The sequence below is a fragment of the Lissotriton vulgaris genome, chromosome 6 (assembly GCF_964263255.1).
Source record: "Lissotriton vulgaris chromosome 6, aLisVul1.2, whole genome shotgun sequence".
NCBI classification, from domain to species: Eukaryota; Metazoa; Chordata; class Amphibia; order Caudata; family Salamandridae; genus Lissotriton; species Lissotriton vulgaris.
The window spans coordinates 1,156,243,254-1,156,264,246 of record NC_141694.1 but is presented as its reverse complement, the minus strand read 5'-3'; the positions used below and the strand labels follow the sequence as shown (position 1 = coordinate 1,156,264,246).

Sequence of the window (20,993 nt, the reverse complement as noted above, 5' to 3'; positions counted from 1 at the left end):
CTGTGGGATTCGGAGCAATTAGGCACGCTCTGGAAGACGAAAGGCTTCGACAAGTGGGATCTCACAGGAATTTCCACGATCAAAGATATTTGGGGGAAGGGGAGAATTAATTCATTTGAGGACATGCAGGTAGAATATAAACTGGCGGAGTCTGAATACTTCCGCTATGGACAGATTTGTCAGTCCCTTCTCTCTGCGCTTCCCGAGGGGTCAGAGCCACCAGAGGCCTCCCCCCTGGGGGACAGGATACTAGACGGACACCTACCTGACAAAACTATCTCCTTGATATATAAAAAACTGATCAATCACAGGCCTGACCCTCTGGAGGTGCTGAGAGACAAATGGATGCAGGACGGAATAGAGCTGGATGAGGAAGATTGGCAGACAGCAGTGTCCTCCCCTAGGGAAGTCGCAATTCCGGCCCGCTTGCAATTAGTTCAGCTTAAAATTCTCCATAAGATTGACATCACCGGACCGCGGCTGGTGAATATGGGACTCTCAGACAGAGGGCTATGCAAACGACAATGTGGTCAAGTGGGTACCTTTATACATATCATCTGGGAATGTGAATTAATCAATACATACTGGTGCAATCTACATGATACCATACATAAAGACCTTGGGGTCTCTCTTTCACTGGAGGCAAGGAGGTGCTTACTTAACATCTGGGAGCCTACTGATTTGAATACCTCACAGACGCAATGGGCTACTTTGGGATTTATGATTGCTAAACGAAATATTGCCCAACTGTGGGGAACTGGGCAACCTCCCACCCTGGAAGTGCGGGAAAACAATTTTGACTGGTGCATGTTTAGGGAGAAAACTGCATATCTTGCGACGGGATGCCCTCTAAAGTTGTCATTGATTTGAGGGCCTAGGAATAGTTACAGAGGGGAATTTGTATACCACCCCTGGCTGCCGCTTTGGATGACCCCCCTTCTCCGTGAAGTTCCCATATAATTATGAACGTTGTTTAATCTGTTGCCCCCTGATGTATGCTCGGCTGCCTTTTTTGACCCTCTGTAATGTGATTTAACTGATGCTTTCTCAATAAAAAGAGTTATTAAAAAAAACTGTAGATGAGCCATCAGTGCAATAAATTGCAGTTTAAACATTGTTCCATATTTGCACTTTTTGCTCCTCATTATCACTATTTATTTTATTTCAGCCATGAGCTTCTTTAAAAAAAAAAGATATCAAATCTATATCTTACCCTTGCTGAATTCGTAATTTTATATAGTTTTCAGAAATGTATAGCTTTCCAAGTCCATTTCTGTTTTCATGGCTATTTCCCCCACAAAGTGCAAGTGGCTAAAACCCACAAAAATTTGAAATATTGTAACCACTTAGAAAACTGGAAATACTGTACTGGAAAAAATATTTTTTTTTACAGCTCTGTCTGTTTCTGAAAGCTGGGAAGAGTGTGGTCTTAGCACAGGAAATATGTTATTGATGCCATTTTTTTTTTAAAACACACTTTCTTAATGACTCTATTCATCATTTGCTCATTGCTCTCTAGGGGAAAGAAAGATTCTAGACACTTTGAACACCTTTAGAATCCCCAACATGTCATAAAAAAGGATTATGGACTACCTGCTCTGAGGGCACCCGATGACATCTGACACTTGTAATGCTGACTCCAGTATCTCTCAAAGCCTCCAAACTCTGGCCATTAATGGTGATTCGCTATCTGTATTTCCTAGTGTTACTAGGCATGTGAGTTCTCTGTACCATCTCTGTCATCTAGGGACACTATGGTAACCTCTATGTTATCCTGGCAGACAGCAGTTTCCTCCCCTGGGGCAATGTCCTTCATGAGTGCTACACTACCCAACCCCCAGTATCTGCCCACCAGTAGGGGGCTGTGTCCACTTGGGACCCTTGGAATATTCCTTGTAGTGCCAAATCTGGTGGCACTCACAACACTTAGGGGTGCCTTCCATGAGGACTTACTATCAGGGAACCATATCTTCTTCTGTTCAAGTGGGTATTGGGAGGTCTGACCCTCAGAGCTAGTTTGGGGACCTTTAGAGAACTCTCTGTTTTTATGTTTTTGTTCCCCATTCCTCCTCTGGCGGGGACCCAGCCGACCCCTGTGGTGATCGCCAGCAGATACCTTCTTATGGTCCCTGGTGCTGAGACAGAGGTCCGCTTCCTTGGCAAGCTCCCTGGGATCGGTGAGCTTGCTATCAATAAGGTATTGGCACAGATCTACAAAACAAAGACTGAACATGTGCTTTTACAATCAAATTGTATAGCTTCAGCCTCTGATAATGCTTCACTTCACAGACCTTCACCCAATCATCCAGTGCCTTGCAAAAAATGTCCACTCAATCCATCCAGGACTGTTGTTCCAGCTTTTGGCTGTCCCTAAACTTCTGCCTGTACTTCTCGGGGGTGTGGCCAGACTTTCTGACAAGGGTGTCCTTCATGGGGGATATCTCACCTCGTCTCCCTTAAATAGGGCCAGGAGGGCATCCCTCCTCTCACTGGGGATGTGCTTCCAGAGTCTAGCCCCTCAATCCTCCTCAGGGATCCTATGGATCTGCAAAGCAGCCTCATAATGTTCAAAACACTTGTTGATGTCATCCCCAACAACAAAGTAAGGCAGCAGACATTTTAGAATAATGACCCTCTTGTCTCCAGAAGACACTGCAGATATGCTGTCATCAAGATTGCTGGACTCTACTTGCCTAGTCCTTATGTCCAATTCAGACACTCTGTTCATCACCACCCCCTTTTCTGAATCGTTTTTGGCCACTATAGGTGTGGCAGGGTATACTCAGACATGAGTCCCTTGCTCACTGCACCATCAGGATTCAAGCAAGCCGGGCCGACGACGGCTGAAATGCCAGAAACCGGTCCCCGGAAGCTTGTCTCCTTTCTGGTGAAGAATTGGCTTGGTAGTTTAGTCTGCCCTGTTCCCATGATGCACTGGGCCAGGGACAGACTGATTTGCATATAGCCAGGTTCTGAGCTGGGATGGTGCAGTGAGCTAAATAACAGTGATGGATCAAGCCCTGATCTTTGGACTGGGTAAGAGTGGTCTGCTTAATTCAGACACTCTGTTCATCACCACCCCCTTTTCTGAATAGTCCTTATGTCCAGCTCTCAGATGTTCCCCATGTGAGCCATCTTCCATTCGCCTGCTTCCATGGCCAACCTCTTTTCCTCCATCCTGATTTTTACTATGTCCAACCTGAACACCCTTATGCCTTCCTGTCCGCCAGCTCCTCATGTAAATCTAAAATGTACATGTCCAACTTTTTAGATTCACTTCACCCTGTCCTTTGGGCTGTCCAGGGCCTACTCTAGGGGTGACCTACATGTATTAAAAAGGAAGGTCTGGGCCTGGCAAAAGGTTAATTTTGCCAGGTCTATATTGCAGTTTAAAACTGAGCACACAGGCTGCAGTGGAAGGCTCGAGGCATGTTTAAAGTGCTACTTAAGTGGGTGGAACAGTCCAGCAGCCCCACTAATAGCATGTAATTTACATGCCCTGGCCCAAGAAGCGTGTACTTAATTGGGACTTACAAGTAAATTAAATATGCCAATTTGGCAACCAGTCTTACCATGTTTAAGACAAAAGCACAAGCACTTTAGAACTTGTTAGCAGTGGTAATGTGTGCAGAGTACTAAAGTACTAAAGTGAGCAAAAATAAAGTTTGCACAACAGGAGGGTTAAATGCAAAAGGTTAGGGGAAAACCACCACAAGGATGCCAAATCTGACTCTAACCATTCAAAATCCCATATAAGGAGTCAATAAAACGTATTGACTCCTAAAATGGCATTCGTACTTAAGGTAATACCTATTGTTTGGCGCATACAACTCAGATTTTCGGAGTATTTGTGACAGCAAAATTGGTTAGTACATCTGGTTCTATATATTTTATTTCTCTGATCTTAATCCTTCAAGCATGCTCCTGCTCTCTCTTTCTCCGGACAATCTCCTGGTTTCAAGGACTATGGGCCCAATTCACAGAACTAACTTAAGGCAAAATCCTAAACTTACTACTATTCACAGAAGGCATTTAGTAGTAGTAAAGTTAGGATGTTGTCTTAAGTTTGACTTAAGGCAAACTTAAGACAGACTTAAGACAACCTTAAGACAGACTTAAGACATACTTAAGACAGACAGACTTAAGACAAACTTAAGACAGACTTAAGACAGACTTAAGTTAGGATGCTGTCTTAAGTTTGTCTTAAGTCTGTCTTAAGTCTGTCTTAAGTTGGTCTTCAGTTTGTCTTAAGTCTGTCTTAAGTCTGTCTTAAGTCTGTCTTAAGTTTGTCTTAATTTTGTCTTAAATCAAACTTAAGACAAAATCCTCACTTTACTACTACTAAATGCCTTCTGTGAATACCAAAAGTAGTAAGTTTAGGATTTTGTCTTAAGTTAGTTCTGTGAATCAGCCCCTATGTGTTATGTTTGTACTTTGGTTACCATTCTGTCCGTTTCGTTCCTATGAAAGACAATATCATGCCTGTATAGTTATATGCTTTCAGTAGTATATATGGGTGAATATCTAAATAAGATAAATGAATAGATAAATAGAAAAAGGATGTAGATGAAATATAATTGTTACCATTGAAACTGTCATTGTTGATGTCATACCTGATATGATGAACAAAGCCATTAGTCTTGCTATTGATGAAGTTGTGTCTGATTAGAGTGCTGTTGATGTCACTTGTGATGTCAGGTGAAGGAAACTCATATATAATGTTATATGTGGAATCGAAATTTGCCTAGCTTATGTAACGGTAAGTTTCAATTCTATTAAGGACACAGAGGCGAGGATTATGCTATGTCTTCCTTCGCTTTATTAACATAAAGACTCCACAGCAGCTTAGGAAAATATATATAACAGTGAACAAAAAAATGCTTTAAGGCCTAAAGCATTTGACGGAACGTTTAACAGATCAAAAACAACAATTCCCAAGAGTCTCTTGTATATTGTCAGTCCATAGTCCTTCCATTCTGTCCATCACCGCTATAAAACCGGCCCTCTCTTCCTCTTCCTCCTCTTTCTTCGCGCAGATCACGCATACACCTCATTGATCCTGCTTAGCACCCTCGTTGCCTGTCGAAAAAAGGGGACAGCGTAAGCGAGGTGGCCCAGGAATGCAACAATAAGGCGAGGAGCATTTAGTGACTATTACAGTACAGACAATGTAAAGGAAAACGCTTTACTTACTGCCATACGGGTGGGTAGAGAAACCACTGTGTAGCCTGGGTGGGATAATCCTCGCCTCTGTGTCCTTAATAGAATTGAAACTTACCGTTACATAAGCTAGGCAAATTTCGATTCTATGTCAGGACCGGAGGCTTCAGATTATGCTAGTTCAAAGCTTACTTACCACCAACTGGGCCAAATCCACCACGGGCTTAAAATAAAACCTCTTAAAGGTGGAATCCGAGGACCAATCCGCAGCTCGCATTAGATCCTCCAAGCGAGCACCCACCGAAAACGCCTTAGAGGCCATGGCTCCTCTGGCAGAGTGTGCTCCAAAAAGAGTCGTATTGATGCCCGCTTCTTGCATGACCCAACGCACCCACCGAGCAATAGTGGGGGAGGAGACAGCTTTGTGTGGCTTCCGCAGGGCAATCAACAACTGACGTTCGCCCGGGGGGCGCAATTCCAAGGTCAGGTCTTCATATGCTTTGAGGCATTGCACAACACACAACTTAGGAGTGTCTAGAAAAGCTGGATAGGAAATGGATCGCGACGACGTTTTGGTGCGTCGGCCCACGGTAAAAGTAACCCCATCCGGGGAAAAAATGCGTGCAGACATATCCAGCGCGCGCACGTCAGATACGCGTCTACAAGAAACCAAACATAACAACATGGCCAACTTTGCCGAGAGTTCCTTTAGCGACAAGTAGGAATTGGCCGGCCAGGACAGGAACAGGTTGAGAACCAAATTGACGTCCCAAAGGACGGAGTACCTGGGTTCAGGGGGCAAGGCGAGGCGAATAGCCCGCAAAAGCCGACAAACAAAAGGATGTTCCCCTACCGGGTGGCCATCGATGTTATCATGGCCTGCCGAAATTGCCGATCGAATCGCATTGATCGTTCTGTAGGCCAAGCCCTTGTCGGCTAGATGAGCCAGGAAATTCAGCACGGGAACGAGGCCCGCGACCAAGGGATCCAAATCCCTTCGTAGACACCAACGCATCCACTTAAGCCAAGCGGATCTGTAGCGTTTCGTCGTACTATCGGCCCATGCTTTGGAGAGCAAGTGCTCAGCAGACCCCGAAAGGCCTGGGAGCGACCAGCGTCTCCTGAGAGCCTCCATGCCATGAGGCGGAGAGAGCTCTGCGTGATGAGAGGATGCGTTTCCCGATCCAGATTTGTCAGGAGCAGAGGAAACAGGGGGAGTAGGATTGGAAAATCCCAAGAAAGTTCCAGAAGAACCGGAAACCACACTTGAGACCTCCAGAGCGGTGTAACCAACACCAACTCCACTCCTTGGCGGCGTACTTGGGCCGCCATCCGCACTATCATGGAGAACGGGGGAAACGCAAACGGTCTTTCCCGACTCCAGTCCTGTAGAAAGGCGTCCGTGGCTTCCACCAGAGGGTCCGGCCTCCAGCTGAAAAAACGCGGCAGCTGGTGGTCGAGACGGGACGCAAACAGGTCCACCGAAAAAGGACCCCAGAGTGTTTGTAACCACCGGAAGACCTCCGGATCCAGTTTCCACTGACTGGCATCCCTGAGGTGCCTGGAATGCCAATCCGCTACTTGATTGGCCTGACCCGGCAGGTACTCCGCCGTCACCGCAATATGTCTCGACAGGCAGTAGTCCCAGAAGTCCTTCGCCAAATCCGCCAGAGCGCGGGAACGAGGACCCCCTAGATGGTTCACATAACGAACCGCCGAAACGTTGTCCATCCGCAGAAGGACACAGGCTTTGACCGAATCCTTGGTCCAGCAACGGACTGCGAAGGAGCCCGCCAGGAGTTCCAAACAGTTGATATGCAATCGTTGTTCTTCTGAAGACCAGGCGCCGCCGGTGGAGAAATCCCCGCACCGGGCGCCCCAGCCCGACCTGCTGGCATCGGACTCTATGACTAGATCCGGGGCCGATCCGAAGATCGCCCGACCATTCCACGCCTCCATGTGAGACAGCCACCAAGACATTTCCTCCTTCACTTTGTCCGTGAGAGGAACCCACTGATCGTAGCTCATCCCACGTCGTAGATGCTGAGCCTTGAGACGTTGGAGCGCCCTGTAGTGCAGGGGCCCCGGAAAAATCGCTTGGATGGAGGACGACAGAAGCCCTACCACCTTGGCGATATGGCGCAAAGAAGTGCGATCTTTGGAGATCGTCTGCCGAAGCAGGTGTCGTATTTTCGCGACTTTCCGACCCGGCAGGCTCAAGACCGCCTGTACCGAGTCCACCACGAAACCCAGGAAGGTAATCTTTTGAGTGGGAACCAAAACCGATTTGGAGCCGTTGATCACGAACCCCAGTTTCTGAAGAAGGTGCACGGCCTGCCGAAGCTGGCCGCCAACACCTGCCCCATGAGGAGGATGTCGTCCAAGTACACCAACATCCGAACCCCCTGACCCCTGAGAAACTCCACCACCGGATGGAGCACCTTCGTAAAGCACCAGGGGGCCGACGACAGACCGAACGGCAGTGCGGTGAACTCGAACACCCTGTCGTTCCATAGAAACTGTAGGAAACGACGATGCGGCGGGTGGATGGGGACGACCAGATAGGCGTCCTTGAGATCCAGTCTCACCATCCAATCCCGAGGGAGGAGTACGACTCGAAGGAGGTGGATACCCTCCATCTTGAAATGTCGATAGATCAACCACCCGTTGAATTCTTTGAGATTGATCACAGGTCTCTTGCCCCCATCTGTCTTGTCCACTAAGAAGACATTGCTGAGGAAAACGTTGGGATGGCACGTTGATAGGCGGATGGCCCCTTTGCGGAGCAGTTCCGAGACCTCTCCGTCTATCAACCGCGCGTCGGACTCTGAAAACACCATTGGACGTGGGGGCACCGCTTGCGTGGGTTGGTCGTAGAACTCTATGTGGAACCCACGTACGGTTTGCAAGACCCAAGCGTCGGCAGTGAGCAACTCCCACTCCCCGTAAAAGGTTGCCAACCTCCCTCCAATCGGAACTTGATCTAAACAAACTACACTCACCGGAGGCATTTCCTTGTCCAGAATTCTTCTTGAACCCTCTGCCGCCGAAGCGTTGCCCTCTGGTGGGGTAGAAGTTATTAAAGTTTGCCGAGGTCTGGTACTGGCCTCTGCCGGAGCCTTGTCCCTTATTGTTGGCTTGCTGGCCACGGCCGGTTGCGCGGCCCCTACCGCGACCGGCCCCTCCGGAGAAACGTTGGTGAAACACCCGTTTAAGGCTGGACTGCGCCTTGTCCAGCGACGTGAACGTGTTCACGAACTTGCCTAGCTCCCTGATAAAGGGCTCGCCGAAGAGGCCTCCCTGGGCCACTGCACCCGCCTCCGACGAGGCCAGATCCCCCAACTTCGGGTCCAATTTAATCAAAAGGGAACGCCGCCGTTTAGTAGATAGGGCGCAATTGGCGTTGCCTAGGAATACAATAACCCTTTGGGCCCAATTGGAAAGCACCTCCGGGGAAATGACGGTGCCATTAGCCTTCGCCTCCTCCGCCATGTCGAGGATCTTCGTGGCAGGCCCCACTGCATCCAGCAGCTTGTCCTGGCAGGATCGCCAGGACCGATCGATACCTTTCCTGGGATCTTTCATAAACTTCGCCAAGAAGGTGGCCATTTTTGTGTCCAACTCGGGAGTCATGGCCACCTTACCCTCCAAAGTTGGTCGAGGGCACTCTCCACGCAGACAACCTCTTGCCTCCTTCTCCAACGGCTTGCGTAGCCGACCTGCTACGAATTTCGCCACCGTCTCCCCCGGTGTCCAAGCCGCGGAGCGTGGGTGGACGATCTCGTCCGGATCTAACATGCCCGACTCATCCCGTGGCAGTTCCTTGGCCGAGGACGACGGGAGCCAAGAGCGGACCGACTCCCCGTCGTCATCAGTGTCCGGTGAGTCGTATACAGGGGAAGCGGGGGCTGTCGAGACGTCCCCCGAAGCACCAGGGTCCGCCAAGGGGGCAGGGGGCACAGCCGTTGCCTTTGCCAAAAAGGCGTCCCGGAGACGCTCAAACGCGCCCCTGTCCACTCCTTGGGCCTCCGAGGACGGGCCTTCCCTGCAGGGCTTTTTCGATGCGGGCGGCAATCCGCCTGATGTCCCCGGGAGTTCGGGAGCCGGAGGCACATGCGCGGACGCAAGCTTCGCGCATTCCTCCACAATGCGGGCGGAGAGGCGGTCCTCCATAGGCCCTACCACCTCCGTCACGCAGCGGTAAATGGAGCTATCCACCGCCTGGTAGAATTCGTCGTCCTGTAGGTAGGAATAGGGTTCTTCCTCGTACTCTCCTTCCATTCTGAAGCACAGGAGTAGCTCTAAAGGCACCCAGGAGGGTGTTAATCGAGATATTCCTCGAGTATGGGCAGACCAACTGACTGCGATCACTTTGTGGGCCAACGGACGTGGCAGGTAGGGCTGCACCGACCCCCCAGCGCGCGGACTCTCCTCGCCGGGACCGAGTCTCCGTACCCCTCAAGCGCGCCAAGCCACACACAACCAAGGAGGTGCACAAAATGCGCCCGAAGGCGTTTCACGCGGTCAGCGCCGCAATACAGACCCCAGCGGGGCGTCAGAAATAGGGATTACAGACCCGGAGCACCAGGTGTCAGAGGGGTACGCAAGGGCTGGCTCCTGCGCAGGCAGACTCCTCAGCGCGGCTCCTGTAACTGCGGAGGCGCGCCGAAGAGTCGGCGAGACGTGTGGGCGCCCCCTGGCGGCTTTTTTAGTCAGCGCACACAAATGGGAAAGAAATATGGCGTAGGAACGGTAGAACGTTCCCGCGACCGGGGACTCTGAAATGGAAACAAACCATGGGGCGAGTCCCCAACGATCGTACATACAATACAACCAGTAAATCTCATAAAGGAAACATGAAAAGCACTTATCTGGCTGCGGGAGCAGTGAAGAAAGAGGAGGAAGAGGAAGAGAGGGCCGGTTTTATAGCGGTGATGGACAGAATGGAAGGACTATGGACTGACAATATACAAGAGACTCTTGGGAGTTGTTGTTTTTGATCTGTTAAACGTTCCGTCAAATGCTTTAGGCCTTAAAGCATTTTTTTGTTCACTGTTATATATATTTTCCTAAGCTGCTGTGGAGTCTTTATGTTAATAAAGCGAAGGAAGACATAGCATAATCTGAAGCCTCCGGTCCTGACATAGAATTATGAACCACACAAAGAGTTGAACATGTATAGCAATCTACATTCCAAAAAAGTCAGGGTATTTGTGCAATAGATGGGGCAACATATAGGTATACATTCAGATAGAAGAAGGATGGATGTATAGGGGTCCCTTCCTACACTCTAAGTGATTATGTGTATCTAATGACTAGGTCACCAGTGTACATGTCTCTTTTAAGAGGGTGAATATGAATAGGGTGAATTCTCCTCTTGACCCCCTTAGGTGGTACTGGGGTACATAGCTTAGTTGGAGTCAGATGGCTGATGGGAGTCCCACAGCATATGGAAGTCAGCATGGTCAGGGCACGGATGCCACTAGGCATGGTATGAGCGGGTTAGGTAGATGGATAGGCGAGTCATAAAGCAGAGTATTCTCTGAAAAAGAGACAGTCGGAAGAGTGTGAGTGAGAAGGTGTGAGAAGGATGATACTAACGAGAAGGGTGCCTGCACCCTGCTGGGCCTTGAAAAGGGCCTCAAGAGTGGATATGACCCGAGGAGCAACCCATGATTTGGGGAAAAAGAGAGGAAAGTTGAATAAAGAATCTTGGTGTAATCACGCTGTCTCCGCAGTGACTAAAATCATGAGGAAAATTGATGAAATAAGAATTTTGAAAATATTGGTATCAAATGGTTTAAATGAATAACTCAGCAACAAGTGGTTTATTGTGGAGAAAATTTCTCATATCTTAGTCCGACAGTTGGGTGCTTGACCAATGTGCCCTTTGGAATTCTTACTATTAGAAAGTTGGCATTTTCCTGCCTTAACCATTCAGTGTCAGTAGCCTGTCTCTGGGTCACATGACTGGATGTAGCTGACAGTGGGCTCTGTGTATTCCTCGTACACAGTCAGATAGTCTGGAATCAGGGCATGGGAGACAGGAAGCCTGTGTACTTCAAAAGAAAACTTCTAGAAGCTTCTCCCACTTCAATGGAAGGCCCAGGTATAAATGTTTGGTCCTCATGCACCAACTATTCGATACACTTCTAAACCTGTGGATACTCTGCCAGGTAGAAGGACTGCTGTGCTGCTGAAAGGACCACCACTCTGCTGGACTGCTGATCTAAGGAGCTCTAAAGAACTGCTGCCCTGCTGTGCTCGCCTGTGTGAGGACCTACATCTGTTGAACCCAGGCCCCCAGATTGACTCCCAAGGGCTAGTTGGCTGGCCTCCTGACAAGAGCTGCAGGGACAGAAGGCACCAACGACCTCAAACCCAGCACCTCTGCCATCTGTGAATCCTACCCTGCCAATTGGCGCCACACCAGACCTGGGCCTGAAAATGCTCTGCGAGCCAATCTGTGGATCCAGAATCTCCTCTGCTGCGTTGTACAATCCCGAGCAGAGGCAATGCATCGCCTCTGCTGCAAAGTTTTGCTGAGCACAAGGACTCTGCATCGATCCTAAAGCCAGCATTGAAACCCCCGCTGTGTGAAGCTTCCCCGACAAAGGCCCTCACATCACAAGCCCCCGTCAACGGGATCCTCTATGATGACGCAGGTTCTCGCACCACAGCTTCATAGCTGCTCAGAACTGATGCTTCAACTCAGCTGCACGGTGCATCCTTGGCCCGTGACCCCGCAATGGTCCACAGCCAGGACTTAAGGTACTATTGTTCAGTGGATCTAGATGGGCCTGTAGCCAGCCCATGCTCCCTCGCGGTCAATTGAACTTGTAACTTTTTCTGGTGTCAGCGTGACCAGATATCCAAAGTTGGCACTTTGTTCTTTTTGGTGCTATTTTCACTAAAATCTTTAAACCTGCATATCTCCGTTTCTACTGATTGAATTTTTGTCATTTTGATCTTGTTTTATTTATTAAAGATTAATCTAGTCTTCTACACGTGGTGTGGGATCCTTTTGTGGTGTGTTGTCACTGTGTTACTGTTTACACATTGCCTCTCAATTAAGCCTCCCTGCTCTATGCCAAACCACCAGATGGTTTAGCACCAGTTAAATATGGGGATTGCTTGTGACTTCCCCTGATAAGTATTGTGGTTTTTCCTTGAGTAGGGTCCTAACCACCATAACCAGCAACTCAATTATTTACAGTTCGCTGAACACATTTGTAGATATGATATTTGTGCAGTTATTTCTAGGTACATAATTTCTCTCCTGAAAACAGCATCATTCCTTTCCAGCCCTAAGACGTTTTAATGCTCAGATAGGCCAACTTACTCATTTGCTGCATTTTCTAACATTACAACCACTTTGGCAAACATCTTATGTTGGGAGCAAAGGCATATTAAAGAGTGCATATACTGTCATAGTTAGCTGCCTCGCTTGTACAGCAGGTTTGGGAACTCTGGTGTCCTAGAGATGTGATCAAGAGCTCACAACAGATTTGTGGAGTGGGCTTAAAACATAGTGACTCACTGACAACTATCTATTGGCCTAATACAAATATTTACACCACCAATTATCTTCTGAGTCATCTCGGACCCATCTGTGTTTTTTGTTGAGGGTCTCTCTAAATGTAAAGAGAAGACTGAATAACCTTTAAAGCAGGTGTGAAGATAGAGAATGTAAGCTGTGAGGAACCCCATGGCTGGTGCATTACCCATACAACTTTACAACCATATTTACTCTAGATGCACGCTGGCCAAAAGGACTGGGGTGTTCTCATATACGTTATCTGATCTAGAAAGGTGAAAGACTTAAACATGACTAGGTCCAGGAAGGCAATGTTCTTGGAAAGAAATGTATGTTACTTAAATATTTCTGGGGCAGCCCAAGAAAGTCGATAGACACCTCCTTTACTCTGCTAATTCGTTAGTAACATTTGTGTTCTTGGGATCCTGCCTGAAAAGACAGTGAGGTAGTCTGTAGGTTTTTATTTAGCACGTAATTGACCACGGGTGGGTGCACACAACTTCGCATACGTGCATATTTAAAAACGCATTACACAAGAAGGAGGCCGAAACATTATAAAAGCTGCAAAAACCTTGAAGTACTTAAAAACATATCAATCTGCTATACACTCCCATTCTTAGATTGTAGTTTGATTGATTTATTACTAACTTGCCTGTGGTCAAATTGTGGTCTGATACCTCTAAGAAGCATACTTTTAGTATTGCCAGTGTAGCCAAATATTTTTAAGCATATCGGACTATTTGAAATAAATGTTATTTTTAAGTTTGTTTTAATTGTTGTGTATACTTTTGTACACTAACGGTTGATACAGGCAAAGGCTTCTGAAATAAACTTGTAACTTATGTTGAGAAGAATTGTAGAACTGGGTTAAGCAAGCAAATTGTTCTTAAGCAGGTGCTTATCTAGGGGTATCAAAATAACATTCAGTGATAATGGACCAACTTTAGTAAGAGCCTTGGCCGGGGTAGCTTGGATTTGAAATAAATAAATAAATAAACGAACTAGCAGGTAACAGGGTATTAGGGCGCACAGCTGAGTGTGGCTGTAAGTAAAGTACCCACGTATCTAAGTGAATTGCTACTAGGCCGGAAAAGGGAGGTTACCCAACCCCCTCTAAACCTCAAGGACACGTCCCAGAGAAAAGCTTATAAACACTCCTGCCGAGCAATTAGAAATTGTGATATTTATACACAGCACATGTAGTATTAATGAAATTTCAAAAGCAAATATAAGAGCAAAAAGGTCCAAATTATATCCAATAAATTTTCCAGACTCCCGGGTCTTGCAATACATTAATCCGTATTTTAATTCAATTCGCAAAGTTCAATCCAGGCGATGTTCAATTCCAAGTTCCAATCCAAAGTTCAAGATACAATGTTCCAAATTATAGTCAAAAAACTCCCAAAGAAAACAATCACTGCAGCCAACACGTGTTTCGTAGGGCATTAATCTCATGCCACATAACTTCCTCAGGGCTGCAAGCCAAAATAATAAAACAATAGTAAATATTACTAACATTGGTCTATAATGAAAGTGTACTCTTAATAAAATCACCACCTAAGTGAAGAAAACATAGTACCCATGTTCATGTGACAAAATCAAAATACAGTTTTGTGACAGTCCCGGTGTCAACAGTATAATAACAGCAAAACATTCCGAAATATTACCAAATCCAAAAGAATATATGAATAAGTACCTAACTCACAAAAAATGATGTTACCAACATTATTAGACTCTTGCTAGAAGGTAAATATATATGAAAATAACACTTAGTGGAAAGACATGGAGAGACTCTCAGTTTTGTCACCTACGTCCATCTCATATTTTCTCAATAACAAGGATGCATTATCTCTCTCAAAAGCATAGATTGACGCAAGCCCTTATAATATAACATCTAAATGTGGAATACACATGTATACTCTAATGAGGAGTCACAAGGCTGGGTATAACACATGCTTAATTAAGTGGGAAATCACTAAGCTGAAGATAACAGCAAATAGTAGTAGTGTCCACCAAAGGACAGTCTGTATTATCTTTTCACTCTATTCTTGGTTCCTCACGATTATCATTATCATTAATCGATTCCAGAGTTTGCAGTAACTAAAATAGAGAGTCATGTTATTAGACTCATATTTCTTAGAGGCATCCGAACAGTATCTGTATTGTATTTTAGAACCTGTTAAAGAAGATATGGTGCAGAGAAGTCATATTTTGGACATTGAAAGTTAATTGAAATTAAACCCCTTCGCGCCGAGATATTGGTAAGGGAATCCTTTGAATACAGATACTGTTCGGATGCCTCTAAGAAATATGAGTCTAATAACATGACTCTCTATTTTAGTTACTGCAAACTCTGGAATCGATTAATGATAATGATAATCGTGAGGAACCAAGAATAGAGTGAAAAGATAATACAGACTGTCCTTTGGTGGACACTACTACTATTTGCTGTTATCTTCAGCTTAGTGATTTCCCACTTAATTAAGCATGTGTTATACCCAGCCTTGTGACTCCTCATTAGAGTATACATGTGTATTCCACATTTAGATGTTATATTATAAGGGCTTGCGTCAATCTATGCTTTTGAGAGAGATAATGCATCCTTGTTATTGAGAAAATATGAGATGGACGTAGGTGACAAAACTGAGAGTCTCTCCATGTCTTTCCACTAAGTGTTATTTTCATATATATTTACCTTCTAGCAAGAGTCTAATAATGTTGGTAACATCATTTTTTGTGAGTTAGGTACTTATTCATATATTCTTTTGGATTTGGTAATATTTCGGAATGTTTTGCTGTTATTATACTGTTGACACCGGGACTGTCACAAAACTGTATTTTGATTTTGTCACATGAACATGGGTACTATGTTTTCTTCACTTAGGTGGTGATTTTATTAAGAGTACACTTTCATTATAGACCAATGTTAGTAATATTTACTATTGTTTTATTATTTTGGCTTGCAGCCCTGAGGAAGTTATGTGGCATGAGATTAATGCCCTACGAAACACGTGTTGGCTGCAGTGATTGTTTTCTTTGGGAGTTTTTTTACTATAATTTGGAACATTGTATCTTGAACTTTGGATTGGAACTTGGAATTGAACATCGCCTGGGTTGAACTTTGCGATTTGAATTAAAATATGGATTAATGTATTGCAAGACCCGGGAGTCTGGAAAATTTATTGGATATAATTTGGACCTTTTTGCTCTTATATTTGCTTTTGAAATTTCATTAATACTACATGTGCTGTGTATAAATATCACAATTTCTAATTGCTCGGCAGGAGTGTTTATAAGCTTTTCTCTGGGACGTGTCCTTGAGGTTTAGAGGGGGTTGGGTAACCTCCCTTTTCCGGCCTAGTAGCAATTCACTTAGATACGTGGGTACTTTACTTACAGCCACACTCAGCTGTGCGCCCTAATACCCTGTTACCTGCTAGTTCGTTCATTTATTAATTGGGTTGGGCTGCCGCAGTGGCTTTTGTAATAACAATGAATAGGGAACAAGAAGCACTGGATCTATTCAGAAATTTGAGTACTGGCTCATCTGTGAATGTAGCAGTAGCCTCTACGACACCAGCAAAACAGGAAGGTCTTAGAGCCAAATTCATCAGATTAGAAAAACTTAAGAGAGCTGAACTTAATAAATGGTGGGATGCGGTAACACTAAAACAATATCTGAATCTAAACCGCATTCCAAGAGGTCTGAGATCTACCATAATGCCAACCTATGAAGATTTAGAGCCTGATTTACTGGACAAATGGGAGCATGAATTAACCACTAGCTCATGTAACCTAATCAGGATACTTATTGACAATGCTGAACGCAAGATTGAAAAGCTTTTAGTTGAGATTAAAACGTGTGAGGACGAAATTAAACTACTAAATCTACCTGAGGCAACCATGAAAAACTATAATATGTTAGACGAGATTTTGACTAATCTTCAGGCAGATATTAAGAGAAGAAAAGCGCGTAAACTGAAAAGGGATGAGCAAGACTACACAGCTGGCAGGGTTTTTACTTTTGCGCGTAAATTTGACTATCTTTTTCAAACAGGACAAGGACATAGGAGGAATTTGACACCACTTAGCTCAGCTGTGAATACCTCTTCGAGTAGTATATCAACAGATGGAGGCTCTACAGATGCTCCCATTGTTCCTAGTGGAGATGCTGCAAATAACAATAATTTTTTAGTGGAAGTACAGAGGTTCAAAAGAGGGAGTCGAGACACAGGAGGGAGATTTGGCAATATTCCAACTACAAGACAAGGAGAGGGAGCCGTGGCAGACGCAGGAGAGGTGGCCCCAGGGATGAGAGAGAGACTCAGATCATGGAGGAAATAAATTCAGAAACTAATGAGATTGATGTGATCAACCTATCTTCTATCGAATTGTCTGTGAGTATGAAGAATGTGCTTAAAAAAGGACTTGGGTATTGTCCAACCAAGAATATTGATTGGTATGTTGCAAAGATTGATTTGTATAAATTTGTTCGTTTACTCAAGTTGAAAAAGTTTTTTTCTCAGAAAGAACATGTTAGAGTGGATACTGCTAATAAACCAATACTCACTGATATCACTATCCAAGATCTTTATGATACAAGACTGTTGTTATCTCTCACGGAATCTGAAGATGACCCAGTTACTATGAACTCTTTATTAAGAGATCTTGAAATTAATCCAGGTGCTGCTCAAGGAAGTGGTTTCAAGGATAAGTCAAAATGGACACCACAGTTGTCCACTGGCAATGTTATTGATGCATTTTACAAAGCTGTTACTCTTGAGATTGACAATTTGATTTCTAAAGAACGACAACATAGAAAAACATTCCCAGACAATCTAAAGATAGAAGAAAGGGAGGCACTGCGACAATTGACTGATCATCCTAATCTGATAATACGTAGTGCTGATAAGGGTGGCAACGTTGTCGTTATGAACCGCAGTGATTATAACAATGAAGTTTTATCTCAATTGGGTAATGACAAATATTATGAGAAAGTGGTTGCTAATCCTTTAGAGATGGTAAAAGACAGAATAAATAAAAAACTTAAAGAGTGGTATGACAAATGTTTACTTGATCATGATGAATATCTTTTTCTTAAAATTCAATCACCCAAGGCCCCATGTATGTATTGCCTGCCCAAAGTACATAAGGACAGGGAAAGACCACCAGGGAGACCGATTATTTCGGGCATCGGTGGCCCTACGGAAAGGTTGTCTCAATTTGTGGACTCATACTTGAGACCATTTGTGCAGAATTTACCCTCGCATATTGAGGACACTAAACATGTCCTCAATATTATGAATGATGTGGCTTGGGATAATGACATGATCTTAGCGACCCTTGATGTAGTGTCGTTATATTCCAATATTGATCACGATAAAGGTATCTCAGCTATTGAGAGCTTTTTGAATAACCGACCAGCTTCATATTTAGACCACTCATCTATGTTGCTCGAGATGACAAGACTGGTTCTAGAGAACAACTACTTTCTCTTTGAATCTACCTGGTATAGACAAAGGACGGGGACTGCGATGGGTTCCAAATTTGCTCCGTCCTTCGCGAACCTCTTTATGGGGAGACTGGAGGCGGAGTGGATTTGGGGCGCCAAGGGCAGCCAATGGATAGACCATATATACTACTGGGGTAGATTCATTGACGATTGCTTGTTATTCTGGAGAGGTACGACAGAGGAACTAGAGTCTTTCTTTAAGTTTCTTAATACCAATGACTTAAATATGACATTCACGACACAGCATGACAAGGAAAGATTGACCTTTCTTGATATTGAAGTGTTTGTTGAGGAGGATAAACTGTATAGCCGTATGTTTCGGAAAGAGACAAGCTGTAATTCACTTCTACGAGCTGACAGTTGCCATCCTAAGAGCCAGATCAATTCTATCCCATATGGGGAAATGATTAGAGCAAGAAGAAATTGCTCCAAAGATTTGGACTTTGATGCTAATGTCAAAGATATGGCAATTAGATTCAAAAATAGAGGATATGAAAGTACAATTGTGACCAAGGCTGTCAGAAAGGTACAGACACTCAAACGAGAAGATACCTTGGTATCAAAGAAAAAGAATGAGACTATGGGCAAGAGCCAAAAGATCAGAATGATTACGTATTTTGGCACTGGAAGTAACAAACTCTATGGGATTATGAGGAAATATTGGCATTTATTACATTCTGATAAAGATTTAAAACCTTACCTAACGGAAAGACCTAGTATTACGTTCAGGAAGGGATTATCCATTGCCAATATTGTTAGCCCGAGTTATCCTAAACCAATATCTCATCCTGTACAAAGTGAATGGTTGCGAATTCGTCCGAAGGGATTCCACTACTGTGGAAACTGTAGCTCATGTTGGTGGGCCAAAAGAAAGGTTGTGAAATTTGAATACAATAATACAGGTATCTTTTATATTGATTCTTTCATCAATTGTGAAACTACCTTTGTTATTTATGTTATTGCCTGCATGTGTGGGAAGATTTATGTGGGAAGTACGGTCAGAAGACTTAAGGACCGGATGGTAGAGCATTACCGGGCACTCAAGAATGGTGACACTAGGTACCCCATAGCCTCACATGTTATTCAGAATAGACATGACTCTGACAACCATAAATTCTCCTTCCATGGGATAGAACATGTAATCCTTGACAGACGTGGAGGAGACAGACTATTAAAATTGAGACGAAGAGAGGCCCGGTGGATTATGGTCCTTCGGGCCGTAGAAGAAGGGCTCAATTTTGACACAGAATTACAGTATTTTCTGGGAGACTAATTATGATGAAATTCTATGAGTTAAAAGATGCTATTGATGTTTGTGATCGGGCTTGTAGTCTGTAAAATTGCTTATTCAGTTTAAATTGTTTTGTAAATAGTTTTAAGTTGATACCTGAGGAACTTGAATGCTAATGCCATAACACCCTCGCTTTATATGTAGCAAAGTACATAGGAAAGTTATGGGAGATTCAAAGCAATGTCACCACGTATGTAAATCACCTTATTAATTATGATGAGTAGATTACTTAGTGTACACATACATGGTTAAATTGTATAGTATATTTGTTAATATTTGCATTTCATTTTCGTGATACCTAGTGATAACCCTTATAACAGAAATTATGTTATTTCTGAAATCTTCACGTTTAAATTTATATTGTTTGGCCATATAAACCCTAACTCTGTGAGGTTTTAACCATTTAAAGATGGCGACACCATGAGAACCGAATTTTCACTATTACCAGTTCAGGTACTTCCTTTACATGATACTTGGGGAAGACGCTGTTTTTTATGTTAAATAAGAGTAGCTCCTGATAAAGTTTATTCCTTACTGATTAATTCATTTACTACATGAGCTTAATGATAAACAGTGACTCTTAGTATGACAGCTAACATTCTTTACTAACGCGGAAACCTATTTCAATATGGCGGCGATTTACGCTCCGTTTTTGTAGTGTTTATTTACTTAACATGGCGCCCGCAGAAGACGCCGACACTCGATAGAGTCGAACACGGGATACTTGGAGTCCTCGGAAGGGGGATACAGGTAAGGGTTACACTGACGGTAATGGGGAACATACGAGATAGCAACTGGCAGCGGGTCCTTTAAACTTGGGTTCTTGTATTTTAGAACCTGTTAAAGAAGATATGGTGCAGAGAAGTCATATTTTGGACATTGAAAGTTAATTGAAATTAAACCCCTTCGCGCCGAGATATTGGTAAGGGAATCCTTTGAATACAGATACTGTTCGGATGCCTCTAAGAAATATGAGTCTAATAACATGACTCTCTATTTTAGTTACTGCAAACTCTGGAATCGATTAATGATAATGATAATCGTGAGGAACCAAGAATAGAGTGAAAAGATAATACAGACTGTCCTTTGGTGGACACTACTACTATTTGCTGTTATCTTCAGCTTAGTGATTTCCCACTTAATTAAGCATGTGTTATACCCAGCCTTGTGACTCCTCATTAGAGTATACATGTGTATTCCACATTTAGATGTTATATTATAAGGGCTTGCGTCAATCTATGCTTTTGAGAGAGATAATGCATCCTTGTTATTGAGAAAATATGAGATGGACGTAGGTGACAAAACTGAGAGTCTCTCCATGTCTTTCCACTAAGTGTTATTTTCATATATATTTACCTTCTAGCAAGAGTCTAATAATGTTGGTAACATCATTTTTTGTGAGTTAGGTACTTATTCATATATTCTTTTGGATTTGGTAATATTTCGGAATGTTTTGCTGTTATTATACTGTTGACACCGGGACTGTCACAAAA

General features: G+C 44.2%; 1 protein-coding gene across 1 annotated transcript in view; it reads left to right on the top strand.

Moving 5' to 3' along the window:
- The window catches only part of LOC147708561 (chitin synthase chs-2-like), a 709,679-nt gene that overhangs the window by 608,225 nt on the left and 80,461 nt on the right, over window positions 1-20,993 (top strand). The gene's annotated exons all lie outside the window — the stretch shown is intronic.